Raw genomic sequence first — 22,258 nt, 5'->3', positions numbered from 1 at the left:
TTTGTAAAAAATGTGTCTTCCTTTGCTGTCTTTTTTTAACTGGTTCAACCTCTTTAACTGATGTATAACAGGCAAAAAACCCTCAAAGAAAACCCGAACATATTGTCATTTATGAGGAATGTTTAACAAGCTCACATACATGCCAAGCTAAATGTTGTAAACAAGTCTCATCATGTGAAATGTAAAAGTTTTGACTTGAAAACTAGTTTTCAAAGTCAGGGATTGTATTGAAGAGAAAGACCTGCAGGCATATTTAATTATATACATTACACATACATAAATATGCTATCTCACCTTGAAAGGACATCCCTACAATTCTGCCATTTATTCACAGTGAAGTTCTTATAACCTGGAAATTCACAATATTATTTTTGCAGTTACTTTGTGCATAAAAAGCAGGTAATATGAAAATAAAATAAAGAGTTATTACAAGAGATATGTATGTTTTGATACTTTGGAAGTGCAAGACTACATTGTTTTCAATCATTCATATTGTATTAATAAATGAATGGTGCACCGGTACCATGTTGTTGTATATTTATAGACCAAACCACATTCAACTGCTAATACTGTTGGAATCAAACCTAGCAGGTCGACCTTTACGACTACCCCACATGCCCTGAACATTAAGCGGGCACGGGGAAATGAGACTGGTAAGCTTATTCAGAAAAAAAAAAACACTTCATTTATTTTGTCAGTGTAGACTAAGAAATCATTATCTGCATTTACATGTCATTGGTTGCCATTTAAACTGATGGTATTGCAATGCTAAATAATACACAATTTCATTAGTGAATACTTCAGAGTGTACAACCTGAAATGTACATATTGTTGCACATTTTCCTAATAGAGTTTAAATGTGTTGGGCGCTTGAGCTTAAATATCGGGATACATGTATGTATTAATCCTTGCAATTAATGGAAGTACTCATCACATACTGTACAGAGCATATGGTACAACTAGTTCCCCGAACAGTGTCCTTCACATGCTTATATACAAGAGAGGGTGTTACACAGTCACAAGATGGAATACCGGTTCAAAGCAGTATACAATGTTTAGTTTAGATTAGCTAAGACCCACGTCAGAAAAGATCATGCTTGTCATATGTCTATCTCCATAGAGGCTGAATCATCATGTTAATCATTAATATATGAGGCTGTATGATTACCCAGAAGAGCATCAGGACACACTGTTTTAGCTATCATATGCCTAAAGCAATGTGTCCTGAGCTGACGCTCTTCTGGGTAATCATGCATCCTCTCATGTACACAGCTACAGTTGGGCCTTTGTTATCATGTGCTACTGAGCCCACCTAATATCTCCAAAATTATCCATCGGGTTGAACGGGCTATCCATACATAACCCCAGCACCTTATTGTCTGTGTAGGTAAGCCTTGGGCTATTCAGTTTTTCCTCAAAAATACCCTCTTTATTCAACGAGCCACTTCGAAACCCGTCAGCTTTTCTCCTTTGCTTTTTGAAAAACACAATTGTAATTTATTGTGCGATCCAGCGCATACAGGACTGTCTCAGAAAATTAGAATATTGTGATAAAGTTCTTTATTTTCTGTAATGCAATTAAAAAAACAAAAATGTCATACATTCTGGATTCATTACAAATCAACTGAAATATTGCAAGCCTTTTATTATTTTAATATTGCTGATTATGGCATACAGCTTAAGAAAACTCAAATATCCTATCTCTAAATATTAGAATATCATGAAAAAGTATACTAGTAGGGTGTTCAACGAATCACTTGAATCGTCTAATTAACTCGAAACACCTGCAAGGGTTTCCTGAGCCTTGAAAAACACTCAGCTTGGTTCAGTAAACTAAATCACAAGTATGGGGAAGACTGCTGATCTGACTGCTGTCCAGAGGACCGTCATTGACACCCTCCATCAGGAGGGTAAGACACAAAAAGAAATTTCTCAAAGAGCAAGCTGTTCACAGAGTGCAGTTTCAAAGCACATCCACAAAAAGTCTGTTGGAAGGGGGAAATGTGGCAGGAAACGCTGCACAACCAAGAGAGATGACCGCAGCCTTAACAGCATTGTGAAGAAGAGTCGCTTCCAGAATTTGGGGGAGCTTCAAAGACAGTGGACTGAAGCTGGAGTCCAGGTATCAAAAGTCACTGTTCACAGACGTGTCCGGGAAATGGGCTACAATAGCCGTATTCCCATGGTCAAGCCACTTCTGAACTCAAGACAACGGAAGAGGCGTCTGACTTGGGCTAAGGAAAAGAAGCACTGGACAGTTGCACAGTGGTCCAAAGTCCTCTTTTCAGACGAAAGCAAGTTTTGTATTTCATTTGGAAGTCAAGGCGCCAGAGTCTGGAGAAAGGCTGGAGAGGAGCAAAATCCAAGTTGCTTGAAATCCAGTGTGAAGTTCCCACAGTCAGCGATGGTTTGGGGAGCCATGTCAGCTGCTGGTGTTGGTCCACTGTGTTTCATCAAGCCCAGAGTAAATGCAGCTGTGTACCAAGAGATTTTAGAGCACTACATGCTTCCGTCTGCTGAAAAGCTCTATGGAGATGAGGAATTCATTTTCCAGCATGATCTGGCACCTGCCCACAGTGCCAAAACCACCAGTAACTGGTGTACTGACCATGGCATTACTGTCCTCGATTGGCCTGCAAATTCCCCTGACCTGAACCCCATAGAGAATATGTGGGGTATTGTGAAGAAGAAGCTGAAAGACACCAGACCCAACAATGCTAATGAGCTAAAGGCCGCTATTGAAGCATCCTGGGCATCCATAACACCTCAGCAATGCCACAGGCTGATTGCCTCCATGCCACGCCGCATTGATGCAGTAATCCGTGCAAAAGGATTCCCAACCAAGTACTGAGTGCATTAATGGACATTTTCAAATGTTTGATTGTGTTTTGCTGTTATAAATCTTTTTTTTTTACTTGGTCTGAGGAACTATTCTAATTTTTTGAGATAGGATTTTTGAGTTTTCTTAAGCTGTATGCCATAATCAGCAATATTAAAATAATAAAAGGCTTGCAATATTTCAGTTGATTTGTAATGAATCCAGAATGTATGACATTTTTGTTTTTTTAATTGCATTACAGAAAATAAAGAACTTTATCACAATATTCTAATTTTCTGAGACAGTCCTGTACATACAGTATTTGCTGTTGATAAATGGCACGTTAATCCTTGAACACATAATTGTGCACATTCCAAGCACCAAAATGTTTCTTTACAAAGTAGATTAAGACTTCTGATCAACAAAGGACTGAGGTAGCGGAGGTAACAGTCAGATAAACTGTGAATTCATTACGTGTTTACATCATACCACAGGAGAATGGATTAAACTCAACAAAAGCTTCACGTTTTGCTATAAGGAACAACTTTTAAACACAGGGCCCTGTGTGACCTTTACTAACCTCTGAAGTTTGCAAGGGGGAGCAGCATCAACTCTAACTAAACTTTTTTCCTGCTATCTTTGTCGGCTGGTAAACTCTTTAAAAGGCTTTAAAGTTTAGTTATATTTCTTTTCGAACATTCACATATCTAAACTTTGCAGATATTTTTGACTATTAAACCTAAACGAGATAAACGAGGATATAAAGTTTAAAAACTTCCATCATAAATCAGATTATAACAAAAATACAGGATGATTTGAAAGTTGTATTAGGCTAGCTTTTTTGTGTTAATTCGTTATAGACTAGCCTATTTACATTTGCATTAAAATGCCGTGAAATTTGATATAACTTGCTGTATTTACATTTAGCCTAATGTAGCATAGGCTATGATGTAAAATCGTAAAGGTGACAATAAATGTAATGTTATTTATATCATGTTCATAGTTTTGCACTACATTTTGATATTCTACTGAATTCAGTATCCAAAAAAATAATCATATATCCGGTTGTCAAGTCACTTTCCATGTTGCCATGCAGTTACGTCACAATAGCGACTACAGGTGCGTTCTCGCTGCTTCGTGACAGCCAGAGCCCTAGAGAGAAATCTATATCTCTTATATCTCTATGACTCTGGTGACAGCCAATGGCCACCATCACATTTACCTAATGTTGACAACCCCCATTGAAACTTTAACATTAAAGTTATCAACTACTTCCAGCTCGACCGACCTCTTTCGGAAATGGAACTTTCTTAACAAATGGTAAGTCACTTTTTACTGTTTTATTTGCTGCTGCTGTTTGCTAAAGTTGTGGACATTTGTTGCTAAAAAGGTTTGACTTTAACTGTTGCTTTGTTCGGCTAAGTTATGCTAGCTGTCAACATGCTGCTACAAACTAAATGTTGTTATTTTGGTATACATGTGTCATTGTGCTGTAGTGTTTGGGTATATTTAAATGTATTTTTTTCACGGTATTACTAACAGTTAAATAGCTTGAGAGTGTGAGAGGGTCTCAGCAGCAGGACAAGGGAAACATACCAACCCAGTCTCATGGCATTTCGTGTTCACCAACACGATTTTTAATCTATTGATTCGTGTTCACCAACACGATTTTCTCCTTTTTTTCGTGTTGCACAGCACAATTTTAAAAGCAATGTATTTCTACTGGTAATGTGTTTCGTACCTGCAGCACGTCTTTTTCTCCGGTCGGGTCGTGGAAGACCGGAAGCTGTGTGGTTCATAAAAACATGTTCTTACTCAATATCAAGCCACAATTATTGCTTTTATTTTAAATCGTATAATTTCTGACTTTTGTTTCCGTCTGTGAGGAAAATAAATGGGGCTAAGAGCCTCAGAATACTGAAATCTGTATTTTTAAATCTTTTTTTCCTTCTAATTTGTTATTCTTTTCAAAATAACACACTGTTATTTACTCACCAATAACACACAATTATCCTTGCTTTTATTTATTGGTTTAATTCCACAATCTCTGGCTTTTTTGGTGTCCGTCAGGAACTGAATTTCAAAATAAAAATAACCGGAAACAGACTTAGGCCTCTAGGAGTTTAGGATGGCCGAAGACACTACACTACCCATAATCCCCAGCTATCGTTTAGGACTACAGTCCCCGTGATTAATCTTCAAGCGCTGGGATTGGATGTTGAAGTGGCAGTGCGCCAAGGTTACGCCGAGCGTCAAACAGCTGTTTGAAATGGAACAAAACCACGCCAGACTTTCCAAAACTGGAATCGAGCGTCCCCCCAGAACTACACATGCTGGCTATTGTGTTTCGCAAAATGTTCCATGGGATGTCTCTACTGAACGTTTTCGTTTTTCCCACAATTAGAAGTTGCCAGTATTAAACACATTGGTGTTATCAAATGTAAAACATATAATTAATAAATGGGTGAAAATCGCTTGTGTCCATAATGCGCAGCATTAATATATACCCACATGACAGCTCATTGTTACTTTGTAATTCTACTCCACAATTCAGAGGTTAACCTGATTGCCAAGTGCCAACAATCAGGAGAGATATTTGATAGTTGGTGCTTGAGAAGACTAAACATTTATCTGCAATTGACATGAATGGAAACGAGTAATAAAGTATATTCATTACTCGTTATTCTCTACTAATAGTTTATTAAAGACTGTATAATGGCTATTTTGCACATCCCTTTCAAGATTTCAAGATTTTCAAAGGTTATTGACATATCATATACAAAACTACGGTGTATGCAATGAATCAAAATCTTGGGTCACAGGTTCCTCCACAGCACATTACAAGACATCTATCAACATGGTTTTGTACCTCCACCATTAAACTGTCATATTCTGCACATTTCTTATACTATCTACATACATAAGAGTATAATTCATATGTATAATATCAGTTAAAATAAGTGCTTCAACATAGTTAACATTGCAGGAAAGCAATATATTAGACGTTAAGTACTTTGTCATGCTTAATATTTATCTGTAGATACCCCCAAAGTTTGTTTCTTATTTAAAAGAGGACCTTAATCTAAAGTATTATTTAATGTTTAAATAAAGGTTCATTCGTTTTTCTGATTTGCACATCCTCCTTAATATCTTTGTACATCTGGCACTAAACTGTTTTATTGTAGAGATCACTTACAGTATCTTCTTGATTTTTTATATTCTATATTTCTATCACAGACCTTCTACTTTCCCCCTATGAAAGTATGTACTCTTAATATTTTTTTAATCAAATATAACACATAAAAACAATAATTCAATAACGTGCTTTAACCAGTAGGCGGTGCACACAAGTTACACACAGCTATAATAACTTTGTATTATCAGTGTAGGACACTTATGTATGTACAACATCTGAAGATGTGTAGTTTTATACATGTTTTCACATAATTTTATAGCATATTGCTATACATTCTTATATTCAAAGAAAAAAGAAGTCCTTTTATAAAAGCTGTGCACCGTTATGGTGTAAATATAACCTATCTACGAATTAGATCAAATATAAAAGTCAGCCGAATTAAGGTTGATACTGCAAGGAGACGTATTGTGTGAAGAGAAATTGAAGATGTTGTTTAATTGTTGATATATTTATGATCCACGTTAAGTATTCAGTTTCGGCGGCATTTCTTCCAGTTTTTCAAAGGTCTTCTCATCAGGGCTCTATAAATAAAGAACTACGGCAGATCTGTAATATGTAATGCAGCCGGACCGTGTATTACAATGCCGTTATGTGATGACTTTCAAAGAGAAAAGCAAGAACACTCGGAATTAAATATTATTTTATTATTTTAAAATGTTTTCCGGATTTCATATCATATAAACACCAAATCCCAGCATGCATTGCGGCTAAAACATCCAATCAGCGAGCTTAAACCATAGCTGAGGATCTTGGGTAAGCGCTCGAAATGACTACGTCTGTTTCCGGTTATTTTTATTTTGAAATTCAGTTCCTGAAGGACGCCAACAAAGCCCGAGATTATGGAATTAAAGCAATAAATAAAAGCAAGGATAATTGTGTGTTATTGGTGAGTAAATAACAGTGTGTTATTTTGAAAAGAATAACAAATTAGAAGGAAAAAAAGATTTAAAAAATACAGATTTCAGTGTTCTGAGGCTCTGAGCCCCATTTATTTTCCTCAGAGAAAAGGAAACAAAAGTCCGAAATTATACGATTTAAAATAAAAGGAATAATTGTGGCTTGATATTGAGTAAGAACATGTTTTTATGAACCACACAGCTTCCGGTCTTCCATGACCCGACCGGAGAAAAAGACGTGCTGCAGGCACGAAACACATTACCATTAGAAATACATTGCTTTTAAAATCGTGCTGTGCAACACGAAAAAAAGGGGGAAATCGTGTTGGTGAACACGAATCAATAGATTAAAAATCGTGTTGGTGAACACGAAATGCCATGAGACTGGGTTGAACATACAGTAGCATGCTAAGCTAGTTGTTGGTTGGTTTGTGATTAAAGTAGAATTGGGTGTGGAAGACTTTTCACATTGTATCATGTATACATGTATTTACTGGTTATTAGGGGACAGCACAAATGTTTAAAAAAGGATGTGAGGTGAAGTTGACCTTTTTGAAAAGCCTGACTTCAGTTAGTAGTCCAAAGTAGTTGATTCCAGCTTTGAAGTGGTATTTTTGAAAATGTGGTATTTTTAATTTGCAACCAGAAAAAGCACTTTGTTATGATTCACAAAGTTTTGTTTTTTCATCAGTTTCATTTGTATAATAATTTTAAACAACAGCCATCATGGCATTATGGCTACCTGTTCCAGTTTAAAATGTTATATTTCATACACAGGCACACACATATAGAATGCAGTTGCCAGGTTGAGCGGCTCTGCGTGTTCTCTGTGAATATAGGCTAGGCCTCACTTGCAGTCATGGTGGTGTGTGTACAGAGCTGCAGGGAGTGTCTTCTCGCTCACTGTGATGTGCTGCTGGCATGTGACTTTTTTTGGAAACCTGCCTTAAATGATCTGCCAAAGAATTCCATTGGTTCTGTCTTCTGCCTCGCGCAGTATGACAGAGAGGGATGCTTGTAAAAATAATGTTTTATATTTGTCTAATGATTTGTCTAATTGTATGATGCTGGGTCTGGGTGGAGGGCTCTACATCTTGTGGATTTTGATTATTGGTCATTAATGATATTTACTACAGCAGTATAAGTTATGTAATTCGTTGCTGAAATGTGTGGTGTATCTGCTTTTGCCTGGTATTGTATTTGCCAGACATCGCCACTAGATAGTGCCAGGTGACAATGTTATTTATTTAATTTAGCAATTCAGCCTGCATGATGCACGCGTTTTCACAATGATAGCCTACATTAAATTAGTGCATTTAACAATAAATATAATGACATTTAGTTAAAAATCATTGATTACTCAAGCCAAAACTAAATGTATATGATGAACCAAAAAAGACATGGCCTGGAATTTGACAGTTCTTTATGATTCGGTCTTCAGAAAATACTTGTTGGAGTAGTAGTAGCCAGAGTCTGGAAGAAGATCAACACTTTCATCTTTGTTTCCAACTAGACCAATATGCTCGCTTGTTTTCTATTATCTTCTATAGATGTGAGTAAACAAGTTTTAAATCTAGAGGTTAAACTTATTTGAAGAAAGTATAGGCAAGTTTATTTATATAGCACCTTTCAACACAAGGCATATCAAAGTGCTTTACAAAAATGAAGGACATTAAGAGCATTAATAAATAGTGTGGCGCAAACACATGATCAAATGGCATTTAAAAACCTTCATTAAAAAGCAAAGAGTATCAAATAAACATGAAACATGAATAACACGGGTATAAAATTAAGTAAGATATGAATAGTTCAATTAAAAGCAGCTGCAAAAAGAAAAGTCGTTGGCCTGCCTGGATTTAAAAGAAGTAAGAGGAACGGCAGGTTTTCCTGGGAGTTTGTTCCAGATATTTGGAGCATAATAACTGAATGCTGCTTCTCCATGTTTAGTTCTGACTGGGGAAAGAAAGCTGACAGAGATCTGGATGGTTCATAATTTAGCAATGTGAAATTCAGATTCAATGTAAAATTCAAATTCAGAAATGTGTTTTGGCCCTAAACCATTCAATGCTTTATAAACCAGCAGCAGTATTGTTAAGTAAACAAAATAATCAAGTTGTGTAAAGTTGTGAAACCGTATACTTATAAGGACAATGAGATAGCCAGGAGGAATGTGTTTGTTTTTAGTCGTGCCACATGATCTACTCTCATCCGAAAAAAATGCATTTGGTTGTACGTGCCATGTGTGACCAGTAGATGGCGCCAGATAGCCTCTAAAGTACTTTACCTGTGTTGGAAACATGCAGCTGCAAAATGTAAATGTTGGTTTTCCTAACCATAAATGTGTCTTTGAGATGTAAATAAAATCACAAGTCAAATATATATCAAAAGATATATGTTAGAATGTCCTAAACCGACATATTTAACTTAACAAACAAAGTAGGCCTAGATGGCAAAATAATTAAACAATTGTTTGTAATTATTCTTATGAAATGTTGATACAAAAGTCATACCCTTTATAAAAGTAATGTATATTTAAAAAAAAAAAGGGGGCTATCGCTGGTAAACCCTGTTTTACCATAGTGCTTAGTATGAGTAAGTTGAGAGGGATTAGACAGTAAGACATTCGTGCAGTAGTGAAATACTCAGTGTTCGTCCTGAATAGAAATGCAGCAAAGCAATTGAAGCACCTCTGTATAATGCTTTGGTGTAATGTGTGTGTATGGACCGTATGTCGTCAGTAGATGGAGCTTGATGACCTTTGATACAGATCCCTTTACCTGAGTAGAAAGCATAACAACACGGATGGTGTTGCAGAACTTTCCTGCATGCTTTTGAGCTGAAACTTCATTTATTTCTCACTTGTGAAATGATGAGTGAGGAGACGACAACAGTGAGCAAAATGATGACTTATTTATATGAATTGGCTCCTTTTGTCGAAATCATTTTAATGTAATTTCTTAGCTTTTTGCTACTTTTTATGAATAAAAGATTACAGGGGGACAATATTGTTTTTTTAAATATCTTTCTTCGGCATCAATGTGTTCAAAACGTTTGTGATATGGCCCTTTCTCTCTGGCGGTGGCAGCGAGGGGGCAAAGTGGAACGTTCAGTCCGCCGTGTGTTAGTCGAAGTGGGACGCGCTGAGGCTGCAGGCTCCGTGGGATAATGATGCAGCGAAGCTCCTCCAGAAGTCCTTTCGTGTATGAAACCCTCGTATAGCCACGTGAGTGTACAGGAGAGCGTGTCGAGAGGGTAATTGCAACAAAGACAGGGACCATAATGTGAGAGAAAAGGTGGTTAGGGATCAGCTTTACACATTTAAATGATGTGGATAATATTCTATTTAGGATACGCGCCATCACTTCTTTTTTTTCTTTAGCAGAAAATATATCCAACACTTAATCCTAACATTTAAAATGTAATAAAAAGTCAAATAAAAGAATCTAAAAAAATGTGTATTTTAGGATGCATTGCTTGAAAATGTTGTCCTTCATGTCTTGCCGTTCCGTGTGTGCCTTTTCATATATGAAACATTTCATCTTAAGAAATATGACATTATAACATGTTTTCTTCGTTCACTTCTCGTATTGTCTCTCTTGTAATCACTGAAACAGACTTCCTTCCCCCGCTGTTCCTTCATTTGCTCGTGCAGTATCTTGGAACCTCAGCTTTCTTCTCTGTGCTTCTTTCTCTCAGAGACAGTGTGCAGCCTCAGTAGGACCTATGAATGAATAAATACATGCATGCCAACACATACACACACACATACCTTCAAATCAAATCCATGTGAATTGCTGATGCGAGCAATATATGGTTAATATAACCAATAGCCTTGAGAATCTTCAGGAAAATGGGGTTTGAAAACAAAAGAAAAGAATAAACTAACCATATGCCTACTTCAAGGTTTCTGGCTTAATCACTTTGAGGCTTTGAAACTCCACATTTTAACCCAGTGTGGTTTAAACAATCATCACATTTAAGTCATTTGTGTCGTACATTTTTTTCTTCCAGAGCTATTTTATTATCCTGTCATTTGAAACCGGAGCTTCCAGAAGGGTTTCTTCCGATCACCCGCTTCCCGCAGTCTTCCTCCTGTGACAGAGAGCTTTCCCAGATTTCTGTCTTCGACTGCTCTCAAATCAATCTGGGATTAGGCTTGATTACACGGATATCCCTCTGGGACGCTTTATTTCAATGAATTAGTCGAGTGAATGAACAGAACTGCAACAGAACGGTATTTTGTACCAGCCACATAAATTATGCATAGTCTGTGGATTGCAACCAGCCTTGATCTTCTTTTGTATGGTTTGGATTCAGAGTGAGAGAAATGGTTAATTGCCACTCTTGTCCCATATCATCTGGGCTGTGTTTGAGGTACAATAGGGATGCAGTCTATATGTTGCTTATTTATTTAGGTGGGGATGGAGATGCTCCTCATGATGAAACGCAGACCTAGATCAAATGTTTCTGTGATGTTTTGTGTTTAACACTACATGGCTATTGCTAGAAAAATGCCGAGCATAACGAGTAGGAAAATGCAAAAAAGGAAAACAGACTTTGAGCATTTTGTCTCATATCAATTATTTGTGTCTTTACAGCGTATAAATACATTCTATAGTGGTATGCATTTGATGTATTTGGCTTTCATCATTTTCATTCCGTCCTATGCCACATCCTGTGCATTATGCTTCATTAGGGTCAAATTAAGAAGTAATTGAACAGTAGAGTATAAAAACTGCATCTTTTTGAATCCTGAAAAACACTTTTATTTGAATTTTAAGAGCTTACCGGTGATTATTAAACAGTGGTAACGAGTCCTAATTAAATCTGACCAAATAGATAGTGTTTGTGTTTATTAGAAAATGGTAAATGTACTTTAATAGCTGAATAGTGTATAGTATATAGAGATGGTGCAAATCAGTTTGCAAACACACTTAGTTCTTCCCTGGATGAAAGTAATTTCACTTGAGGCATAATTAAATACACTTGCATTTCTGATTCATTCTTAAAAGCACATGCATGTTGAAAAATGATTGACAGAGGTGCATTAGTCTGTGATCAGCACGGCCCGAGACTCCAGTGAATCCCAGGGCTTGAAATATTTAAAAATGCAAATTGCATGCAACAATTTGCATATGGCAGTATTTAGAAGCAGTGTCCTTGCCTAAAGAGGGGTTTGTAGTAGACAAAGAGAGGGATTATGGGTGGACACCCACCCGCGTTTTGATAGCAGCACCATTGGTCAAGTCATGTCTCTGTAAACAATGGGCTCCTCAAGAGGCTTGGTAGTGCATTCAGGCAAACATGTACAGTACCTTGAAGTGCTGTGACTAAATATAAATTATCATCTGGTTTAGAGGATTTAGCGCTAAATATAATCCTCTTCTTCTTTGCCCTTGAAATTAGAAACTTATATTGTGTTTAGATGTTAAACCAAATTGTCTTATGTACTGTTTTCCCCTGCCAGATAGAGAGATAGTCAAATAGAGAGATAGACAGACAGACCTCTTCAGCAGAGGTAAAGTGCTCACTGCTCAACCTGCAGTGGTTTGCTGCTGTGACCAATCGATTAGCATGACATGCTCAGCCATGTCCTACAGCGAGGGGCTACAATGTTAGATTAAATGCCGGCTAGATCCTCATCAGGAGAAAAATCAATGGTTGTTGTTAGGGGCGAATAGTGTCCGAGGGGGGTTGGGGGCGGAGGATTGTAGAGTCACTTTACATGGTGTGTCCTGGGCTGTTTGCACTGTGGCGCCTGCTTGTATTGACCTGGGTAGGAAGCCTGGCTGAGGAGGAGGAGGAGGAGGAAGAGGAGGGAGAGAATTTGTCACCGTAGCTCTCCTACACCCCCGAGTCCCCGCTCACTTCCACTGACTTTAGATTGCTTACTTATGATCATACTACTACGAAACAGAAAAAAGCACCACAGAGAAAGGAGTGGAATGATTTCACAGATTTACAGACTGGTCAACCCAACATCATTTCAAATGAACAATCTCATTTGAATGTGTATGTGAAGAATTATTGCACTTGGACTTTAATGATATACATTTTTTAATATGGTTTTTACAATTATACATAACCCAAATGTTAAACTTGAGAAACCAAACAACCACCGAATTATCAATTAAACACAAATGTGCGTTATATTATGCAAGATTGCTGTAGTATGTTTCTAAATGATCCTATAGTTGTACAGCCATTACTGCAAGTCATACTAATAAAATGCTGCTTGCTTATTCTTTTTTTATGTCAACATATTCACAATTAGGTTCTAACAGCTGAACATCAAACACATCATTACGCATGAACACATTTGGCATTGTTTTGGTTAATTTGTTAGATCATTTTATATTTACTTTCTTTTTTCTGGAAACTAAAAATAAAAAGGTGCAATGTCCTCACTGCAGAGCTATGCATATGTTTAGATGTCCTTTTATTTGTGTAGCAGGAAATCAAGTACACACAGTATTTGTGCTCCATTTAGTTTTAGACCGATATTCTGCTTTCTTTGGGACTCGACCCACAATGTCTTCCTCTTCTTCCAGATGTTGAATTGCAGAGGGTTTCAAACAATTAGACTAAAGGGCATTCACAAATGAAATGTGGATGACTTCTGTTTCAAGACTTATTGTGGGGAAAATCCCAAACCTCAGAAACCCTCCAAGCTTCTCTTAACATGCCAAACTGACGCTTCATATTTGTCAAACAACATCAACAAGGAGAGTTTGAGCCAGCCAACAAAAGAGAGCGATCTGTAAACAGTGGGGAGGGCTTTAGATGGCATGATGTGCTTTCAAGTAGTCTGCTCTAAACTCCCAATCCTTTAACCAGGCTTTGCACAACTCAAATAACGCATGATGTAATTACTGCATCGATCATTGGAATTATTCGCAACTGATTTGTTCAATACAGTTTCGGTTCCAGTAAATGTATTTTCAGTTTAAGAACTTTTAGTCAAATCAATCCAAAGTTGCTTCATGTTGATGTCCCTCTTCAAAAGAAGCTTCTTATTACTTTTAAGTTGCTCAGAAGCTGGACCAATCATTTTCAGAGTACTTTTGGTTCACCGCCATTAACACCCGTGATGTTAGTAAATGCCTGCTGAGTGTTCCCAGACCAAACGGAGTGACATTTAAGGCCTGGCATGTGTGAGGACAGCCTCCCGCAGCTACACTGTTCTGAACACAGAAGTTGTGTGTAGCTGCTGCTCGGGTACCGCCTGTCATAATGTTGTGTCATTTCAGCAAGTAGACACGGCTAGCTGGAAAGCAGTAATTAGCTTGCATTTAAACAAAGTAAACAGAAACTAATCAATTGTATTACTTTGTTGCTTCCTGTTTAGCCCTCTAGGAATGGAGCCATTCTTCAGTCGGCTCGTTGGACATGTGTATACCTGTAGTCTATTAAAAAACAATGCAGGATAGAAAAAATTCTGTTTAATGGTTGTATTTACTTTTATGCCCGTTTTGTATTTGCCTGCCAAAATGGCTGTCAGCGGAACAAAATGAACAAAACATGAGAAGAGGGAGAACAAAGACGGTTGGAAATAAAAAATGCTTTATTGTTATTAACATCAAAAAGTTTAGGACTGGCGTTTTTTTTTTTTTTTTGTGTGCTCAAGAATTGTATGGTGATTGTATTGCTTCTCTGACAGTGGTTCCCTTTTTATTGCTCAATATGGATACATCTCAAAATGTATGATAAGTTATCTTAGAACTTCTGAATGTGGTGTGTACAGTATAGTCAAAGAACAAATAGGGCACCACATGGTCAAAATCCTACATTTGATTTTTAACATTCATTTAATTATGTCAATTATGTCATTACAGTTCAACCTTATAATACTGCAATACTGCATACCATACGGAGTACTCCATTCTGAAATTCATCATGCACATTATGAAAACCCCCATGAAACAGGACTCCAGTCCCTACCACCTGTCTGAATGTTTCTGTGATGGATATCATCCTTTGCTAAATCTTCTTTTTCAATATTTCTCTTCAAACAATTAGTTTTATCATTTTTTGTGTCATAAATATACTGACAAAAGGCAACACCAAACTATCCAGTTGAAGGTATACAGACTCAACCTTTTCAAATCAGACTTATAAAACTATCTTAGTATTTGTGAAACATTGCTTGGACTCTTCTACTATATTCTAATTATTCTTCTACTACTAGGCAACAGAATATATACTGACTGAGGAAATAATGAAATGATGTTCTCACCTACTGAGTGTATTCCTCTATACCCTGCTTACACACCTCACATCCTCTCCACACCACCACTCTCAAGGACAAAGAGAGAATGACTTCAGTGTGTTGCTGCTGTGTGTGTCGTGTGTTTCTGGGGCAACAGAGAGATTACAGCAGCAGCAGCAGCAGTGAGAGCCCTAGGTGCTGCTGCTCATGCCAGATAATTATGCATAAACAAACGAACCTCCAGAAAAGGTGTGCTGCCAGGACTCTCGGGCCATTTCAAATGGCACAAGTGAACCAATAAGAACACAAAAAACACTCTCTGCATAATTAGAATTTTGAATTAGTGGTAAAAAAATAAATAAATAAATGCAACTAAATTATTCTGAGGCCCTGACATATTTTCCTTATTTTTTCCTTTTAAAATATGAATGTGTTAGAAGGTTGGTGATTGCATGCGGTGTGCAGCATTCTTCTCCTTTTACAGTAACAGATCCATTAGACTCTTCCTACATTACAATCAGGTCCAATATAACATCATAGGTTTGGTCACATTATAAAACTGTTGACTATATATCATAACCTTATTATATTATGCCTCAGACTGTAAACGCTGTTACCTTTTTTATAACTATTCAAGTATTTACTGTCTTTTACAGCTTCACTGATCTACTTATGTTTTACAATTCAAAATGTAATCAATATATGTGATCTCAAGCGTCACATTTGATTCCCAGATGTATTTCCCCTGAAAGAAACCCAAACTATTATATTTTATTTCCCAAAAAACAACAGCTTTTCTTAAATGTGTTAGCTGTTAATTGCCTAGAATGAATTCAGTTTCACAGCAGGGCGAATTCACAACACAAGACAAATAAATAATACATAATAGTAATAGTGACATAAGTACTTAGCTTAATGGAAATGTGATTTTCTCTGAGAATTTAGCAAAGAGTAACTCGTAATGTTGAGAGCTCCACGGGGTTGACATGTTTGTGTTACATTTAGTTTTTAATATCACATTTAAATAAAAGAAGAATCTGCTTGATATAATTTAATCTCCTGCAAAAAAAATCTGCCTTGTTCATGTTTGTACTGGCAATGAAGGTCTCACAGTATGCAAGGAGCGTTTAAACCTGCGAGTGAACTGCAGCCGCTGTGAAGTGCTTGTTAACAAGTGATTTATGACTCTGGCTTATTAATGTGAGATTTCATTGATTTGTGGAAATTGCCCACCCCCGGTTATTGTGTACTTTTCACAGAAGAAGTCAGGAGGTTGGTCAAAACTGATTTACTTAATGTTTAATGGGTTTTGTTTTAAATCTTGCAGTCACAAACATGTATACGGGCTCTGTGGTGTGCGTGGGACGAAGAGGCAGTAAAACATCTACACACAGAAAGTGGAGAGCTTTGAGAAAACCTTAGAATCATCTCCCTTTTCTCACCTAGCAGTTTGTACCCTCCAATTTCTCTCGCTGACTTAATGCTTGCCTTGTCCAGAAAAACTCTTCCCCTTCATTGTAGCGTGTGGGGGATCTCCACAGAAAAACCAAAGGATAGGCGGAGGAGGACCTGCTGGGGTGTAGGATTGCTTGTAGAGAAGCACCCGACCGCTCGTCTGCGGGATTTGTTTGACTCGGGTAATTGAAAGTGTTTTAAACTATTATAGCAACCGGAGGGCTTGTTTAACTGTCGAGCTGCCAGTCAAGCGGGTGGGCCAAAAGCCTGAGCGCGTCAAGGCCTGTCAGTCAATGGAAACGAGAAGTGTCGGCTTAATGGATTTCTCCACAGCGCCCCGTCTGCGCACCCAGCGGAGCTAGCAAAGAGGGGGAAGGAGGGAAATAAAAATCAATGCATTGTCATGTGTGAGTGTGTGAGCCATCAAACCACCAGGTGGATTGGAACTGTATTTGTCTCGTGTCGATGTCACCATGCAATACTGGGAGTGAGCAAGAGCTGTTGGTTTGAGTGCTTGTGTGTGTGTGTGTGTGTGTGTGTGTGTGTGTGTGTGTGTGTGTGTGTGTGTGTGTGTGTGTGTGTGTGTGTGTGTGTGTGTGTGTGTGTGTGTGTGTGTGTGTGTGTGGGCGCCTCACCTGTATCTCTTACAGCAGTGTGTGTGTGTGGGTTGCCTGAGAGGAGCAGGCTTTCTGAAATAGACAGACGTTCTGTGCCTGTCTCCAGGGGCTTTTGTTGTGATGTGAGCTGTAAAAGGGGTCACATCACCCTGAAAATAAGTTATCTTTTCATCCCGTGGTATCTCCACAGGTGAAACACTGCATGTTGTCTGTGATCGTGTTCTCTGTCCTAATGGACACTCATTGGCAAGAAGAAACTGCTCACGTAAATACAGTTATCTGCTAAAACAATTAATGTATTAATTAGTGGACTCGGAATTAAACAACTATTAAGATTATTGATTTGTTTTATTTAAGTCCATATCAACTAAAACCTATATAGGATAAAAAGCAGTATATCTTTGGCTTTTTCGTACTTTCTTTTTCCAATTTGATGGTGTATAAAAAAAATAGGTTAATCTAAAAATAATTGAGTTGAAGAGTTCTTTAATTATTGACTTCATTATGGTTAGAAAATAGAATTTGTTTATCCTACAAAGAGAACTTGTTTTGAAAAATCTGCTTCACTGTTTCGCTGAGGTCTTTCAACTGTCATATGTGTCTGACTTATGTTCCTAAACCCAAAGATATTCACTTTTCAATAATAGAAAACAGACAAAACCAAAAAGCATGGCAGTTGTAAAGCTGGAACCAATAGCTAGCAACCATTTTGGCTTATTACTTTATAAAGAGCTTTTAGAAGATTGTTGTCTTTCCCTCAATGACCTAATTGTTTCATCCCTCTTTAGGAATGTTTATTGGAAGAATTTGTCCTTTTTCTAATTCTAATTGACCGCCTAGCTGTGTCGATCTAGCAATGTCACAATATATAGCTGCTCTAAAGACATCATTAATAGAGTCTGTTTCAGCCTGACATTGCCTTGTTATTAGCAGGGATGTCCAAACCGGGTAACAGGGCGCTGCACCCTCTTACATTCAGCGTGTGCACTCGTACTAAACTACAATTTTTATTTATTTTTTAAAAATATGAAAATGGTGTCAAAAAGACCGTCAGACGGCATAGATTGCTTTGTTTTTACGGAACTCTGAAATAAATAGGGGATCGATGTCCGGTCAGTCTGCCGGTGGACGAGTGGCAGTCACCAGGCTTACACTGAAACTGTGATTTCTAAATTACATTGTTTCTTTTACTGTTCTTAAAGAAACAGTAAATCAGGATGTATTTGTTGTTTAAGGTTTAAAATATGACTCTGCAGCTTTAAGACCTGAAAAAACTATTATTATCGCTTCGCTTTAATACATTATTTATGCCGCAAAGGGGGCAGGGCTGTCATTTTGTCCGGAAGTGTCGTTGGCGCCCTCGTTCTATATTTTTCTAGAAAAACCTTTGAGTAGCAAACGTGTGTCTAACCACATCAAATATAAAAAAGTGGACAGAAAGATCCCCCATTTAACCGTTGATTGGGTCTTTTAAAAGTGTCATTTCTCTCGTTTGGAGTCTAATCTAAACATGTGGAAACGTGAAGTGGTTGGCTGATGGATGTCCAAGTCCTGCTACAAGGCACAACATGAGTAAAGCATTCACACACACCGACACACCTCACACACTACACCCCCACCTCACACACTACACCCCCACCTCACACACTACACCCCCACCTCGGAGATGTATTTATTTGATCATCCCTGGTCTTGGTCGCAGCGAAAGGGCTGTCGTGGCACGTACCTTCAATTCATCTCAATACCACCTTGTGTGATTAATAGCCAGCAGATCCAGCTCCAGCGCCATCCTTTTTAACCGCCCCGTCTTTTATCTCCACCAAATGATGGTATTAACCACCGCCTAACACTAACACAAGGCAGAGGGAGATGTCTGTGTTGAGCTAAACCAGACGACCCTCTGAAAGGCATCAAATCATTTCACCATGTTGAGAGCGAAAAGTGGTAATTACTTGTAATTGGGGCGTCACATTTTTCTCTCGCTCGTCCCTCTTTTGCTAAATTGGATGATTTCCTTTTTCTTTTTTCCTTCTAGAGGGACGATAGATGCCTCAAAACCTATAATGGGGCCACAATTGAAAACTGTTTTTGTTTCATTTGAAATGTATCGGTGTTAATGTTCTTCCATTTTGCATGCTTTCACTCACGCACACACACATTGTGGCACACACACACTCCTGTGCCCCCTCTAATCCTGAATATGTTTCAAATATGCATGACTATGCTGTTCAATTTTGTTTTACATTGATTTATGTTGCTCTTCTTTTAGTTTTTGGATTTGTTCTTATAATAATTATAATAATAATAAATGATATTTATATAACGCCTTTCAAGGGACCTAAGGTTGCTGTACATGGTGGACAAACAAAACAAACAGACAATCAAAGGGCAAACAAAAAATAAAGGAAGCCGGGGGACCAAGAAAGGGCTAGGGCCCGAAGGCCAGGGTGAACAGGTGTGTTTTTAATGATGATACAAATATAATATATATATCATTTTGTTCAAATGCTATAACACAAATAAAGACAAAATGCAGCACGCTTTCACATTCGGGAAGAAAGAACAAGCAAATGTTAATAGCTAACGTTTAGCTGACAATTACTTAAGAGATTAATTGATTATCAACATGGTTGCCCATTAATTTCCTCTAGGGTGACTAATCAATTAATCAACTAACCGTTTCAGCGATAAGACCCTCCCCCTTCTTTCTACTTGTTACCATTAGAACACTCAAATAGCTCTGCTTAAGAAGAAAATCACAGAAACCTGATGGAACAAACTCGCTGTAACATTTTGTACCAACAAACCTGTCTGTCCGATCGACGCAGACGATGGCCCACAGAAAATGTAATTATAATAAGTCAAACAACATATTTTAACACACACACAGATGGTTCAGAATTTGCAATGCATGAAATGTACATAAACATTTGTAATTACTGCGAATGCATCCATGTTTTACCACATGCATAAATAATCAAATGATTGAACAGGATTGTGAGTGGGAACTCTTTTGCGGAAGACTGGGACACACATAATTGCTGTGTAGCTCATATTGCTTTGTGAAAGAAAGACAAGAAAATTAGTACAAGGGAGGGAGAAAGGGAATGTTTGGCAAAAAGAGAGCAAGGAAGGAAGACAGCCAAAGACTTGACATAGTGCTGGAGGAATATTTCCTCCTTGTCTCTCTGAATCAAGCAGTGGTGCCTCAGCAGTATTTTAATCGTGCTCGAGCATGGAGTTCCTGTTGTTATTACATGTGTGTTGCTCTCACACACACACACACACACACACACACACACACACACACACACACACACACACACACACACACACACACACACACACACACACACACGCATATATAATAACACACACATATAATAACACACACAAGAGGACTGAACAACCGACATTGTGTAATGTTTTCAGATTATGCAGTGAAAGCTAGAGGCAGACAGTGTTCTGCACTGGTGTGAAACTAATAGTAAAGAACACCGAGGTTCTCTGCTGAGTAATCCAATTTGACCTTGTCTATGAGAAGACGGTCTATTGAATAACATTCTTCTAAGTATGGCACTGGCAGAACATCTTATGACCCACTTTTAAAGGGTCTCAGCTCACCATCTTTAAAATGCTGTTCAATGACATCCAGGGGAGGAACTCATCTTTGTAGAATCTCTTTTTAAAGTAACACTAAAGCGTTTATCTCATCTGATATGGATGATAGAAAAGGAAAAAGGATACTGATGAGAGAAATTCCCCTTTGTATATTGAATACACCGTATGGCTTTGTGGACACCTCCGCCTCTCAGCCTCCATATGCTCAGTCTCACTTTTTCCTCACACTGCAGACTGTGTGAAGCTGAGGGTAAAGAGCTCACTGTGTCCTGCCAGCAGCGGAGACATCAAAAGGGGCTTCTTGGCAGAAGTTGGGGGGCCTGAGCACATAGGATTGCAGCAGGAATAACACAGGGTGAGATGTTATTATTACAAGGCTGATTTAGGACTATTATGGAGAAGCTCTGTGGGGGTTTCAGTTCTAACCACCCTGACGCACACACATCACTTACACACGGAGCTCACTGGCACACATTCTTAAAAGGAACCTACATACACACGACAACATGGCATATGTTGTTGGCTTGCATTCCCAGTATGGAGGAAAGAACACACACATACACAGGGCTTGGAGGGAGATAGATGTGTACACTCGGAGGGGAGGGGTGTGAGGTTGTCTGACGGCGAGTAAATCACATGTGACAGAACCCAAATTCAACCGAGGTGTGTCTCTTGACATGGTGCGATGGGGCGCGCCCTAATGCATTACCGTCCACCAGGGCTTTGTGTACGTGGACGCCCATACGTGCGTGTGTGTGCAGGCGAGCATGTGTCTATGCACGTGTGTTTATGTATGGGCCCTCTTTACTGCAATGTTGTGAGCAGCCAATCATTTCTTCCAGTCTAATTAGCACGCATGTATATTCAGGGTAACCGTGGAGCTCATCCAGGGAAACCAACTGCGACATGGCAACGGTTCACCATGAGGGGGGGGGTGACTGTGTGTGTGTATGTGTATACTATTTGTGTAGTTTGTGTGGTTCACTGATTTGACACAAGATAATACAAAGTGTAACAGGGTTGTCGACCACTGGTGACCAATGAAATCCAGTCTGTGTTGTCATAAGTGCTCGTATTTGACCCCACCCCCCCCCCCCCCCCCCCTGCCACAGACTGCTGGAAGGACCATCACTGACCATGTTCAGGAACCATCATCACCACCATCACCATTACCATCATCATCATCATCATCTCCACCAGCAGCCACCAAGCAGATTGTAGCCTCTGCTCTGTCGGATGTACTGGAAAAAAAAGGTATACAAAGTAAATATAAACTGAGTCAGGGCAAAAATATGTCAAATGTTTCAGAATCAGACATTTGGCAAACGTGACAAATTAAAATGGGTAGTCTAAAATATAAAATATAAAAAATAAGGCAACCACACAGTATTAAAATTAAAATAAACGTCCAAGGTAATAAAAATAATCAAAGGTAAGTAGCAGCAA

General features: G+C 38.3%; 1 long non-coding RNA gene across 1 annotated transcript in view; it reads left to right on the top strand.

Moving 5' to 3' along the window:
- The first annotated feature begins 3,996 nt into the window (after window positions 1-3,996).
- LOC307021535 overlaps window positions 3,997-22,258 on the top strand; it is an 89,598-nt gene continuing 71,336 nt past the window's right edge. The window contains exons 1-2 of the long non-coding RNA XR_013803172.1: window positions 3,997-4,138; window positions 21,925-22,066. This is a non-coding gene — a long non-coding RNA (uncharacterized lncRNA). The remainder of the gene's footprint in view (window positions 4,139-21,924; window positions 22,067-22,258) is intronic.

The sequence above is a fragment of the Notothenia rossii genome (assembly GCF_949606895.1).
Source record: "Notothenia rossii genome assembly, chromosome: 10".
Classification (NCBI taxonomy): Eukaryota; Metazoa; Chordata; class Actinopteri; order Perciformes; family Nototheniidae; genus Notothenia; species Notothenia rossii.
The sequence above is the reverse complement of the archived record's forward strand: the minus strand, read 5'-3'. Positions and strand labels throughout refer to the sequence as shown.